This window comes from Peromyscus californicus, unplaced genomic scaffold, assembly GCF_007827085.1.
Source record: "Peromyscus californicus insignis strain IS unplaced genomic scaffold, ASM782708v3 Scaffold_16__1_contigs__length_79575227, whole genome shotgun sequence".
Taxonomy (NCBI): Eukaryota; Metazoa; Chordata; class Mammalia; order Rodentia; family Cricetidae; genus Peromyscus; species Peromyscus californicus.
The window spans coordinates 4,461,939-4,470,968 of NW_026294458.1; the positions used below are offsets into that span (position 1 = coordinate 4,461,939).

A 9,030-nucleotide genomic window follows, 5' to 3' on the forward strand; every position below is an offset into this window, starting at 1 on the left:
AACATTAATACAGATATAAATCACCTGAGGACCATTTGGACTGCCTAGGTCTGGGAATGGCTCAGGATTCTCTGTACTTGGCATGCTTTCAGGGGACACTGATCCATAGAACACACTCTTGTTCAAGTATTGGTAAATGGATATTATGTGACCACACTGACCCGAATTGTTAGGTCTATAAGCGTAAAGATGAGACCACAGATGTAAGTGAATTCACTGCTTGTTTTATGGTCCATGGTAAGAATTCTCTTCTTCTCTGTTCTCCCTTGCTCTGTCTTCAGGCACTTAGATCTGACAGAAATGAACTATATACCTTTTTACATAGGTGCTGGAGATCTGAACTTGGCTCCTCATGCTTGTGTGGCAAGCATTTTACCAACTAAACCATCCTCCCAGCTCTGAAAAATTAACTCTTTAAAAGCCAGTCCTCAGCTATTGAATGGTAACATGGGGGTGATGATGGTATAAATCCGAGTCAGCCCTCCTCACATCCACTTACTATAATCTCCTCTCTCCACTCAGTCAAACATCTGCTAGAGAAAGGCATTATCTGTCTCTGAAGAGCAGGTTCGGACAGCAGCAAAACTCTTCGACAGTAATGAACCGGGTGACTGAGTCCTGAGTTCCCCAGAGACGGGACATCCATCTCCAGAAAGGGCCTGCCATTTGCTGTAACAGCGGCCCCCAAGTCTATCAGTAATGAGCCAACTGGCCGAAAAAGGCACTTGGTGGTAAAGCAGAATGTTCTATCCTTTGGCCAGGAGGAGCCAAGCGTCCACCGGCAATGATGTACGCGCATCCGGCTTGCTCTGCCCTTCTTCTGATGCCTCTTCAGCCCCGCACTTGCACAACGTTAAGGTAATTAGATGAGTACTGAGTCCGCAAGTATAGTCCCTTGCTGGACCTTCTGCAGAAGGACGGCTACCTCCGCAGGCTGTGAGGGAGGGTAAATGTACTGGGCTTGGTGCACTGTCCCCAGCTACCGTGCAGGAAAGGCCAAGTGTCAGGGTCCAAACATGGATCATGGAAAAGTACTAGCTAAGCCAGAGAACAAGCCCCTACCCTAAACCAGATGCCCCCAAAGATAAAGAACAGGTCAGGCAGGTCAGGTAGCATAGCAACAGAACAATGGGCCCTGACCAGTGACCTTACCACCTAGCAGCCTCACGACTTGCATGACTTGCACGTAGCCCTTCACCTGCACATCCACCTTCACCTGCTTGTATGGCACGTCGTGCACTCCTTCCCTCCTTCCTGCCCCCCTCATACTATATAAGCCTTGCTGAGAATAAAATTTGCAGCTTGATCAGAACACACTGTCTTGCTGCCTTCTCTCATGTCTCCCCCATCCCTCTCATTCTCTCCCATGGGTGGGTCGCCCCGTTGACACCCCGCTGGCCGGGGCAGCCAAGGACGCCCCAGCACTCTGCCCTTCGCTGCCACAAGACTGGGGTGGGCTCTGCCAACTAAGAGGCCGGTGCACCTCCGCCAGTCTACAGAGGCCACGCCCCCTCCCTCCCCTCCCCCCGTGGCAGAAGGTGATGGGCGTGGCCTGTGCGGTGCTTGCCACGTGACAGCAGCGGTAGCAGTAAGCAGCGCCCTGCGTAGCCTGCGGGCGGAGCTGAAGCAGCGTTTGCAGGCGGAAGTGCAGAGGAGCGGCTGCGCCAGTCCCACTCCTCACTCCGAAGGTGCAAAGAATGGATTTAAATGCCTGGAAGCTTGGGCTCGGCTGCGCGTCTGCACAGGCGCACTGATGCTCCTGGCTCCAGTCTGGCCTCCTAGGAAAGGGGGCGGAGCCTGTGGATAGCCCCGGAGCTTCTAAGGGAGGTTGGACCTGGGCACGTTTGGAGTTATTCTGTTATTGTGAGGAAAGGCATTCCTGTGAGCTTAAGAAGATGCAGAGAATGTCGATCCACGTCCTCACTTCCCGGTTTAAATTTAATTCATTCACATGTGTTTAACACCTAGTAGCAAACCTTTTTGCTGTGTATTGGGTTACAGAGATGAAAAAGATGATCATTGCCCCTGAAGGATCAGAAGAGGAAGCAGGTGAATGAAAAATTGGAGGGCTGGAGATAAGGTTCAGTGGTACAGCTGTTAAAAAATGGGCTACATTTTATTTCTCCATACTTAGAACACTGCGTTCGGGTCTATTTTCCTAGTTTTAAATTGTGTCGTTGTAATAATCTGTGTTCATCTAGGGGTAGATTAATTTTCATGTTGTGAGGTAACTGCATCCGCACAGTCCGGTTTCTGCTTCTGAGTTAGGGTTGTATATGGAACTTGTTGCCTTCTTTCTTATGTACTTTTTCTTCTCAACTTTTTTAGATTATATCCTTAAATTATTTTTAAAGAAAATACCAATGTGATTGGCAACCTTTATTTATTTTTAGTTCATATGTATGAATGTTTTGCCTGCATGTGTGTAAGTACATTGTGTGTGTGTGTGTGTGTGTGCGCACTAGCAAGTGCACCTGGTGCCTTTGGAGGTCAGAAGTGGGTGCCAGATCCCCTGGAAATATAGTTAAGGATGGTTGTAAGCCCCCATGTAGGTGCTGTAATTTGTTTTTGGTCTGTTTTGGGTTTTTTTTGGTGTGTTTTGTTTTGTTTTGTGTTGTGTTGTTGTTGTTGTTTGGTTTGGGTTTGGGTTTTTCAAGACAGGGTTTCTCTGTGTAGTCCTGGCTGTCCTGAACTCCCTTTGTAGACCAGGCTGGCCTTGAACTCACAGAGATCAGCCAGCCTCTGCCTCCAGAGTACTATGATTAAAGGCATGCACTACCACCACCCAGTGTAGGTGCTATAATTTGAATCCAGTTTGTCTTCAAGAGCATTAAGTGCTCTTAAACTGCTGAACCATCTCTCTAGACCCAACAACTCCCATTTGACTGCTAAATTGATTTCAAGTTTTTGATTATTTTTTTTCTCATTCTGTTTAAGATCTATGACTTCCAATCTAGAGACTGATGTTTTTTATTTATGTATTATATCTTGTGGCTTAGTTACTGTTCTGTTGCTGTGAAGAGACACCATAACCAAGGCAACTTATAAAAAGAAGCATTTAATCATGGTGGGAAGCATGGAGGCAGGCAGGCAGGCATGGTGCTGGAGAAGTAGCTGAGAGCTTACATCCACAAAATGGAGTGGGGGAAGGAGGGAGGGAGGGGGAGAAGGAAAGAAAGGGAGAGAGAGAGAGAGAGAGAGAGAGAGAGAGAGAGAGAGAGAGAGAATGAGAGAGACTGAGACTGACTGGGATTGTCATGGGCTGTGGGATTTTGAAACCTCAAAGCTCACTCCAGTGATCTCTGTGATCATAGAGGCCAGAAGGGTGTCATCAGTGTGAAGCAAGAAGGAAGGAAGCCTTCCTCAACACAACTCAGTGGCTGTTGTTGGTTCACACTTCTAGAGGCTAACAAAGGACAGTTTATTTTAGGCATATTTAAGCACATTTTGGGAAAAAGTTTTCTGGTGATAATTAATTCAATCCTGTGTGTACAACAAAGCTTAAGACATGGTTACATTGAAACTCTTTCCAAGGTACATGTGTCCTCTCCCATTAAGATAGATTGTAAAGATTGACTACATGTGACATGTTAAAGGTCTGGGGGAAGATCTGGTGTGGTGTTGGTCATACAGATAGTGCAAAGGTTATTAACCTCCTCTGCTCCCATTTGTAAAGCACATGTGACATCTCCCATAAAGATGGGCTCTACTGGCTGAGAAACTACGCTCAAGATAAGGGTCTGGGGAGGATGACTGAGACAAACATAAGAATGTGGGAGAACCATGTGTGGTCTGGCCATAGAGATAGTTCAGAGGTCACCAGGCTATTAATCAAATCCATTCCCAGCCTTCTGGGCAGAAAAGAGATGATACATCTCTTCCTTTGAAGAGACAAGCTTTAGTGTTTAACGTTCCTGGTTTCCCTAGTGCTTATCTGTGAGCACAAGGACTTCGTGCCCTCTACAGCCCACCCTGAGTGACACACCTTCCACAAGAGGTACACATCTCCTAATCCTTCTAAATAGTTCATCAACTGAGAACAACACATTCAAATGGATGAGCCTATGGTGTCCATTCTCATTCACACCACCACATCTTGGTAACTAGTTTTCCTCTGGATCTTTCAGGAATTCTTGTTAATTAGATAGTAAAAAGTTTAGTTTGATCTTCTGTGTCGCTTAACTTTTTTTTCATATTTTTTTCCCAAATTTGTCTCCCCACGCAGGATTTCTTCCTAGATTGTTTTCATTTTGTTAATTGTGGTTTTAATTTCCAATAATTATTTCTTACTGCTTCCTTTCCATAGCAACCTATTGATGTTTTATAGATTCAGTTATTGTTTTCAGCTTGTCTGAGAAAACTAATTAGAAATTAAAAATAATCTTTTTTTAATTATCTATTTAGCACTGAATCATTTTTTTCCTTTCTTTTTTTATTTTAGAAATCTTTCTATTTTGTACTTTTGCTTTTCAAAATGGCTGAAAATCATTTATTGGCTATGTATATTTATGTCCTTTGGGGGTATTGGGCATCAACTGAGAACCTTGTACGTGGTAGTGAAGCCTTCTACCACTGAATGAAACTCCTGGCCCTTCTTGTCTGTACATGTTTATGAATGAAAGTGTGTTAGCTACAAGATGCCCCCTGTTTTTGTAGACACTGGTCAGAATTCTAAGAGAAGAATGGATTCTGCCTACCTCCTGTGTCCATGTTTTAGTGCAACTTTGTCTATAAATACTGTCTTGTTCTCCCTCTGTCTTACAGGAATTAATCAAATTTCTGCTTTATTGTCTTCATTGTTATGACAGGTTTCATTTTTTCCTCCCTTCTTAACAAATAACATGTAAGTGAGCCTGAAGGCAGGAAGGCAAATGCATATGCATAGTCTCACACTGAATTGTAGCTGTGTGCCTTACTGCTTATTCAGCTCCTGGGTTTCTATCCTCTTCTTCAAAGAGATTTTAAAAAGTACTTTCTCATATAGTAAGTGGTGTCAAAGCCTTGGGCCTCCTCCAAATCTGGGTTTCCCCCTTTCCATTTGCTTCACTTACGCCAAGCCTTCCAACAGCTTTACAGCTTTTCAGAAACCGGGGGTTGACTCTCTTCCTCGGCCCTGGTTTGGTTTGCTTTGCTTCACTTCTCTCTTCCCTTTGTATTACCTGTAACTTGGCTTTCTGTACTGTATCTTTCTGCCAGTCACATTTGTAAGCTGCATTTGCATTATCCTTCTCTTCTTAGCTTGGAGGACAGGACAGAACAGAAAAGGAATGGAGAGGAAAAGGGAGTTAAGGCCAACTTCTGAGTCTGGGTAAGTTCCTAGGATTTTGAGCAGAACTTAGCACCCTTAGCCTGATGAGTGTTGGAATTCTGCCGCTGCTCCAGCTGCATGACTGCACATGCACAGTTCAGGAGCTAAGCAAGGGGTCTTGCATCTTAAGTCATCAGTGTGCATTGGTGATTACGTGCGCTGGGCATGGTCATGCAGCGCATGCATGGCATAGCTCCATAAGCCCACCTGCATGTTCACGGGAGTCCTTAAAAGAGCCAGACACAGACTCCTCCTCCTCTCTCTGCTCTGTTCTCTCCCACCCCCACTATCTCTCTCTCTGCTCTCTACACATGCTTCTTCTCCAGGCTGGTTCTTTTGTCCCCCACCCCAACATCCTCCTAATAAAGCTCTAATGCTGGGTTTTGTCATGGCTCATGCCTCATGACCTTTCCGAACGGTAACCAGCACCGCTTGTCATTTAAAAAAAAACAACAACAGGTGATTCTACTAAATAAAATTCTTACACTAGGAGCCCCTTGGCCCCATTTTAATGAACTTTCTGAACACCCAGTTGAATGGAATAGCATTGGTAGAGACTGTTATAGGGCATGTTCTCTGTGGGAGCTTGTGGACTGGTTTAGGACACATAAGCAGTGATTGACTCATGACTTACCTCTTACAGACTGAAGTGCTGAGTTGTATATCATTCTAAATGTAGTAAAGGTTATGCAGAAGGGGGAAGGTTAGGTCTTGGTTGAGCCTAAAGGGCTAAAATTGATGGGAGAAATGCCAAACAATCCAAGGACTGGAAAATTGGTGAGATTCAAATTTCAAAGAGAAAATAAACCAAAAATCCTCTAGTAAGTCTCTGACATGTACTGGAAACTGGGATCACATCTGGAATTCTGAAGATAGACAGCTTTACCACTTCATGTCTTCTTAATGAGTTTCCGTACAGACAACAGGCCTACCAGAAAGGTAAAGAGATCATCGAATATGCAAATCTTGAGTATGGAAATAAAAGCCAGGTATCAAAACATAGCATTAACTCACTGTATCACTTTACTTGGAGAAGGCTGTGACAAAAGGGAGAAATTGGTAAGAGGAGTTACTATTTATGAAAACTATAGTCTTAAAAATTATAATTGCCATCATTTCCCACTTAGGTGATTGCCCACAAAATTTCCATCTTTTTGAGCATGCAAGATGAAATTGACATGGGAGAGATCATCAAGGACATTTTCAGACAAGGCAAAATCTGCTTCATCCCTCGGTACCGATTTCAGAGCAATCCCATGGACATGGTGAGGTTAGCGTCACCTGAAGAAATCTCGTCACTTCCCAAAGCATCCTGGGATATTCATCAGCCTGGTGAGGAGATGTTCGGGAGGAGGCCTTATGCATGGGTAAGGCATCATTTCTCACATTAAAATACTTACCTAAGTGTGTCCTATACCATCTGATCTTAGATGCGAAGTGTGGTCAGGCTTGGCTAGTTTACAAGAATTGATGTCTTTGAATGTTTAGGTAATGTCATCAGAATTTTCCTTCTTCTAAACCCCCCCCCCCCCTCTCTCTCTCTGTGTGTGTGTGTGTGTGTGTGTGTTTGTGTGTGTGTGTAAGACAGGGTCTGGCTTCAAACTCTCAAACTCCTGCCTCTCCAGTGCTGAGCTCATGGGCATACACTTCCTCTCTGGCTTCTACCAGATATTTTCATCTATTTTATGTCAGATCTATTGTATGTATAGGAAGATAAGGTCCTGTGCCTGAAAGGATTCACACTGTAGCTGGGGAGACAGAAATTTTATACTAATAAAGTATCCCAACTTGTACTATACATCAAATAGAAGCATCACATAAAAATATACTGAAGATTGAAAACACTGAAGCTCAGGGGTGGGTCTTGAAAATGTGCATTCCCAACACTGGCTTATTTATTTTCATCCTCTGCTCTTTATCCATGCTGTGTTTGTGGCATCAGTGGCATCATTGCTCCCATGATACTTGCAATCCAAGTTGCAGTGGAATGGAGAATGATACTTTAGAGTCATTTGTGGTTGTGGTCTGAGGCAGAGATCCCTGCTGTTTGTAGAAATGTCTGAGCAGGCAGGCTCACTCTTTGTTACCTGCTAATGTCACATTCTCAGTGTGCAGTGTTACTTGCATCAGCAGTTTAGACTCTGGCAAGTTCAGTGCTAAAGCATAAATCCAGCTTCACAGTGTTTGAGACGAGCTGATTGGAGCTCAGATTGTCTTTGCTGTAGCCTTTGTGGTCTGCTCATCTTCCTGCTTTGCCTCTGTTTTCTCAGTTTAGAAAGGGGTAAGCTTGTGTACCCTCAGTTGCAATGATAAGTTTTCAAGCAAAAATTTCACATAAGGCATGCTTGTTTTAGGTTTGCAACATAATAACCCAGCTGGTAAATGAAATAGAGGGACTGTATCTTTACTGAATTTAAAGTGAGAGCTGCCTAGACAATTTGATCAGCCTGGACTCCCTCCACTGAGAATTTATAGTCTGATTCAACCTTAATCAATTTGCCTTAAGTACAACTGGGATAATATTAGTACAGAATGGAAGACTATATAGAACAGCCTTAAAGGTCTCTGAATTAGTGTCCTTAGGACACTAATTAGTGTCAATCTGTCTTTGTTGTGACTTTGTATCTGTGATGGCTTCATGTGAACTGTGACCCATAGCAGCTTGGACTTGGACATCACCTTTTCAGCTAGAATTCCCAGCAGAAAAAAGAGCAAATCCGGTTTTCTAACAGTCTCAATAAAACCCTGGTCCTAACTTTCATTGCCCCAAGTGGTCATCCCCAGATTAATCCCTGTGACTAGACACAGAATTGCTTTGCTGACTCAGACCTGGGTTGTCATTGACCATCTCTGTTTTTTCTGTGATCAGGGAAAAGGACTTATATGTACTTCTCCAGCCCTCCTCAACTATTGAGCTGAATTGTGGGGCTGAGGTGAGAGTGACATGTGGTGTTATGGAACAAATAGAATGGATATGACACTGTCAGAAGTCAAACTCCCCTATACTATTATCCATTGCCAAGGTCCCATAGGACAGACTCTTGCTCTGTCTCTCTCATTAACACTAACCAATATAAGCAGAGTACTAAACAATGGTCACTGATTTTCTCATGGCTGCTTTTTAACATGTTCAAACTTTTCCCCAAGCTCCAGAAACCAGCTTAAATCCATCTGGACAGGTCGGATCTACTTCAGGCTTTTTCTGTCTCACCAACATCCTGTCAGACACAAAAACAGCCAGAGTGCCAAGCCAAAAGGGCTGGACGGCTCCAGGGCAGCAGGATGGCCCAGCATCCCAGGACACCTGTCTACCTCGGAAGGCCCCCTTCCCTACCCCCCTAAGAGCCAACCAACGCCCACCAAGTCAGCTGGAAGCAGTTTTTCTGAGAGGAACAATGCCCCTATTCCTATTCACTTGGTTTTTTATAATAAGCAAAATGCTGGAATGTTAGGATCCTGCCATCACTCCTCGGGGTCTTGCATCTTATGTCATTAGGGGGCATTGGCAACTACGTACATGCAGCATGGTCACACAATCTGCGCCTTAAAAAAGCAGGATGCAGACCCCCACCCTCTCTCTTTCCTCTCTGCTCTCTGCTCCCTGCTCTGCTCTGCTCCCCCCCCAGGCCTGGCTCCCCTCTCTCCCCCCCCCTACCTTTCCCTCCTAATAAGGCTCTCTGTAACCCTGGTAGTTGTGGCTGTGGCTTGTGACTTTCCCACTG

At 44.4% G+C, this 9,030-nt stretch overlaps 1 pseudogene; it reads left to right on the forward strand.

Moving 5' to 3' along the window:
* The first annotated feature begins 741 nt into the window (after positions 1 to 741).
* On the forward strand, positions 742 to 7,583 carry LOC128111645 (5-formyltetrahydrofolate cyclo-ligase-like; annotated as a pseudogene).
* Positions 7,584 to 9,030: the final 1,447 nt, after the last annotated feature.